Source organism: Sinocyclocheilus anshuiensis, unplaced genomic scaffold, assembly GCF_001515605.1.
Source record: "Sinocyclocheilus anshuiensis isolate Anshui unplaced genomic scaffold, SAMN03320099.WGS_v1.1 scaffold180, whole genome shotgun sequence".
NCBI lineage: Eukaryota > Metazoa > Chordata > Actinopteri > Cypriniformes > Cyprinidae > Sinocyclocheilus > Sinocyclocheilus anshuiensis.
Window position 1 is genome coordinate 1911079 of NW_015554093.1, and position 4955 is coordinate 1916033.

Below are 4955 nucleotides of genomic sequence, written 5' to 3' on the forward strand. Positions count from 1 at the left end.
CACTTATAACGAAAGTAAAAGGGGCCTTTTTTTTTTAAAGCAGAAATGTGAAGCTTATTTTATAAAGCACTTAAATGTAATTATTTTGTTAAAAAATATATATTATATGAATTGTTATTTAAATCATTTTTTTACAGTCATTTTATGGCTTGCCATGGCAGGAAAGTTGTCAAATTGCACATAATTTCACATAGAAAAGCTTAGTAGATTAACTTTTCACACAAAAAAAATCACGTTTATGAAAACATGTTTATGTCTTGTGGCTATTCTATTGAAACAGTGAATATTTTAATGTTTAGAAATTGGCTCTGTTCACTTCCATTTCAATTCACCTCACTGTAATCTTGATTTTTTTTTCTTTTTAGAGAAAAGGAGGGACAAGTGAAAATTAATTTCTTTAGCAATCAAGATTATGCTGTCAACTGAGCTCGTACTGAACCTAGAATATTTCTTAAAGTATTGCTAAGATATATTATGGAAAATCAGTATTAGGCAGGTCAAGCTTATGGTTTCAAATGCAGACATTACTCTTGAACATAAAATCAGCTGTTTTGCTTTGCCACTAAACTCACCATGATATATTACCACTCCCACAAACCGGTCCTGCGTGTGACTGCATCCGACACACACTTATATTACACTGCTGACCTTTCAATTGCGGAAATCCACTCTAAAAATATCATACCGTTTCATATCTGTATGTAAAACAGCATCGAAGGGTCCCGCCGAGCCGCAGTCTAAACAAGGGCCTATCTCTGGAGGACTCATGGGCAAATCATTCCTGTTCACAGGCTGTGGGCCGACCTGCACAGCCTCTTCAGTGGACCAGAGAGGTGATTAATCACTAACCCCTTAATCATGCCCAAAGGTCCCGCTTTAATTAAAAACAAAGTTCTCTTTTTCATTATTCCACTCCAACTGAAAAATGATAAGACCCCCATCCCCAGAACATATTACTGCCGGGGCCCCCACCTCTGTCTCTCTCACATCCGGAGACTGAGAGACTACAAAAAGTGATGAAGAAACATACTAAAGCCACCATCTGAGCCAAAGAAGTAGCCAGAGATTCACCTGAGAAAGACCTGTGGGACAATAAATTGTAAAAATAGACAATATAATAAAGTCTATTACAGAAAACACCTGTTTATTTAGTTGTGTGTGATGATAAGTACTCATTTCTTTTGTGCAGGTTATAAGCATTTCTTATATAGGTTGTGCATTCAAAACAAGCTGAGAACTGTGTTTCAGAAATTACCTGTCACTAAGCTCCGCCCCTCTTGGCTAGTGTTGCTAACTCAAGACAAACATGATTTTCTAGTGCACTTTGCTGACAAAGATGTAAAATTGACTGAATAGTATTGTTACAAATAAGAATCATGGCCCGGTTGCATGAAAACCCTTAAGTGGTTTGACTTTAGGGTCTCCCTGAGGGGGATAAAATCCCTGAGGCAAGGGCTTTCTTTAAGAGAGTTGCAACAAATGTCTTAACTGTCAGACTTGCCTGAGTGTTTATAAATCTTAGATTTAGGTTTATGGCAGAACATGGCATTGGAGACCCGGTTGCTTTAGTTATAAAATCTCCCACAACAAACAGAACATAACAGACCATTGACCTTTAAATAGGTTTCATCTTTACTACAAAAACTGCTAAACCACAAAATCTGTTATGGAGATTATTAAAGAGAAATAGGCAAACAACATCCTGTGAGCTAACCAGCTTAACAGAATTGGAAACAAGAAAATGTAAACCAAACCACACCAAAGACAAAAGAGCCATTCTTTTATTAGATGGAAAAAGAAGAAAACATCCAAGCCTGCCACTATCCATCAGTCACGAGACGAAAGCCTTGCATGAGATAATTAGCCAAATTATCTCAAGTGCACAGTGGAAGTGATAAAATATATATATATATGAAAACGTAGTTGTTGATTTTTTTTATTATTATTATTTGTATAGCACTCCTCTCAATGCACATTGCTTCAAAGTATAACTTTTTATTTAGAATGCCTTATTTTGATCAGTAAAATTACCCTGTGCTTGAGTTCAGCAGATGACTTAAGGGAGCTTTTTTCCTTCATTTTTTAATTCCTTCATTTTTTTTTTCTTCGAAGTCGAAGCCCGATCTGAGGGTCGTGCTTCAGAGGAAGTCCTCGACCAAAAGGCCCTGACATGAGAGGTTCAGGACCTTTGAGGGCGGCCCCTACTGGGGACGAGCAGGGTGCACCGCATCATATGGTGTCCGTCTCTCCTCCGTGCCCTCGGGAGATCTTTCTGCCAACCCTGCCACCAATGGTGCTTCAGGGCGCAGCGGTCTCCAGCGAGCGCTTCCCTCAGTCTCTCCCGAAGGGGTTTGCTACCCCTTCGGGGGTCTCCAGAGCAGCTAGTTCGGCCGTCTCCTGCCGGTCCTCCGCTTCAGGGCACCGAATTAGCAGCTGCAAGTGCACCGGAGGCCAGTCTCGAGAGACTGGTTCCCTTAGTAGACTATTTAGCAGCGTGGAAGCTACTGCCAAATGTGTCTCGTTGGGTCCTGCATACTGTAGAAAAAGGCTATCGCATTCAGTTCGGCGCTCCTCCGCTGCCTTTCAACGGGGTCTTTCCCACACTCGTGGGCCCCGAACAGGCTCTGGTATTAGAACAAGAAGTGAACACTCTCTTGAGGAAGGAAGCCATCGAGGTGGTCCCTCCTCACGACAGAGAATCCGGGTTCTACAGCCGGTACTTCATTGTTCCGAAGAAGGATGGAGGGTCCCATTTCCGCACTTTCACGAAGTGTGTGGATGCTGCTCTGGCTCCCCTGCGACTCCAGGGCATCCGCATACTGAATTACATCGACGATTGGTTGATTTTGGCTCAATCATAGCAGTCGGCGGTTCGGCATCGAGATGTCGTTTTCGCTCACATGAAAGAGCTGGGGTTAAGACTAAATGCCAAGAAAAGTGTGCTTTCTCCATTACAGAGGACCACTTATTTGGGCGTGGTGTGGGATTCGACCACGATGCAGGCACAGTTGTCTCCTGCTCTAATCGAATCGATCCTCACTGCAGTCGCGAGAATCAGAGAAGGCTCACGGTCAAGCAATTTCAGAAACGGCTGGGTCTGATGGCAGCTTCGTCCAACGTGATACCTGTTGGCTTGCTGTACATGAGACCCCTACAGTGGTGGCTCAAGACCAAGGGGTTCTCCCCAAGGGGAAGTCTGCTTCGCATGATCAAGGTCACGCAACGATGCCTACGTGCCTTGGACATGTGGAGGAAGCCTTGGTTCTTGTCTCAGGGCCCGGTGCTGGGAGCTCCTTGTCGCCGCGTAACGCTAACGACGGACACGTCCCTCACCGGTTGAGGTGCGGTCATGAGTGGCCACCCTGCCCATGGTCTGTGGTACTCTCTGACTCATCCGGCTCCACTGGGGCTGGATGCCATGGTACAGACTTTGTCGAGGCTTCGTCTGTACACCTTTCCCCTGATTGCTCTGCTCCCGGGTGTTCTGGAGAGAGTGTGCCGGGACAGGGTCCATCTGCTGCTAGTAGCCCCATTCTGGCCGGGCCGAGTATGGTTCTCGGACCTGATTTCCCTTCTCGACGGCTCTCCATGGGAGATTCCCATCGGGAGGTCTCTCCTCTTACAGGCGGAGGGTACGATCTTTCACCCCCGCCTGGAGCTGTGGAAGCTGTGGGTGTGGCCTCTTAGAGGGAAAGGAGGGATCTCCTCTCTCAGGCGGAGGGTACGATTCTCCACCCCCGCCCGGAGCTGTGGAAGTTATGGGTGTGGCCTCTGAGGGGGCACAAATCCTAGCTTCCGGTCTCTCAGCCGAGGTTCTTGAGACCATCCTCCAATCCAGAGCTCCCTCTACAAGGAAACTGTATGCCTTGAAGTGGAAACTTTTCACTTCTTGGTGCGGAGATCGCCAGCTCGACCCAGTTAACTGCCCGGTTGGTACAGTGCTGGAGTTCCTGCAGGCCCGTTTCTCCGCAGGGTTATCCCACTCCACCCTGAAGGTCTACGTGGCGGCCATTGTGGCTTACCACGCCCCTCTCGGTGGCCAGTCAGTGGGCAGACACCCCCTAGTTACACATTTCCTCCGCGGTGCGCTGAGGCTGAGGCCCCTGGTACAATCTCATGTCCCCACATGGGACCTGGCTGTGGTGCTAGAAGCTCTCTGCAAGCCTCCTTTTGAGCCTATTGAAGAGATTTCTGATCACTTTCTCTCGATTAAAACTGTTTCTTCTGGCTATATCTTCTTTAAAGAGAGTTGGGGATCTGCAGGCCCTCTCTGTGGCCCCTTCCTACCTAAACTTTGCGCCTGGCTTGGCCAAGGCTTTTCTCTACCTTCGAGCGGGTTATGTTTGCTAAAGTCCCCTCTGTCATGCCACTCGACCCGAGGTATGGCGGCCTCCAAGGCCTTCTTGGCAGGTGTGTCCATGCAGGACATCTGCAACACAGCGGGATGGGTCGCCGCCCCTCACGTTTGTCAGGTTCTATGACCTAGATATGCGAACCACTCCTGGCTCTTCTGTTCTCTCGTCCTAGCTGTGCTCTTCCACACTAGGCAGGGATTTGCAAGTCTGGCAGCGTGGGCATACTCGTCCCATAGCGTTTTCCAAAGCAGCTCGAGTTCCTGAAGGGGAACGTCTCCAGGTTACGCATGTAACCATGGTTCCTCTAAGCATGGTCACACTGAAGGCGTTCCCATAGCGTTTTCCAACGCAGCATCTCGTTCCCTTCGGGAACAATGGTTACATACGTAACCTGGAGACGATTTCTTAATTTAAGGGCTTTGTTGCAACTGCAACTGATTACATTAGTGTAAGTGAATGATAAGTACCACTATTAACACTTTAGTTACTATTCACACTTAATTTACCTACTGATTCATATGTAATGACATTAAAGGGGTGGTTCATTGCGATTTCACTTTTTTAACGTTAGTGTGTAATGTTGCTGTTTGAGCATAAACA

At 46.6% G+C, this 4955-nt stretch overlaps 1 protein-coding gene and 1 long non-coding RNA gene across 4 annotated transcripts in view; one reads left to right on the forward strand and one right to left on the reverse strand.

Moving 5' to 3' along the window:
* Positions 1–1082, forward strand: part of LOC107669358 (uncharacterized) — a 3384-nt gene extending 2302 nt beyond the window's left edge. Inside the window, exons 2-3 of the long non-coding RNA XR_001631982.1 lie at positions 711–833; positions 934–1082. This is a non-coding gene — a long non-coding RNA (uncharacterized LOC107669358). The remainder of the gene's footprint in view (positions 1–710; positions 834–933) is intronic.
* LOC107669357 (neurexin-1-like) overlaps positions 1–4955 on the reverse strand; it is a 414348-nt gene that overhangs the window by 277666 nt on the left and 131727 nt on the right. The window lies entirely within an intron of this gene.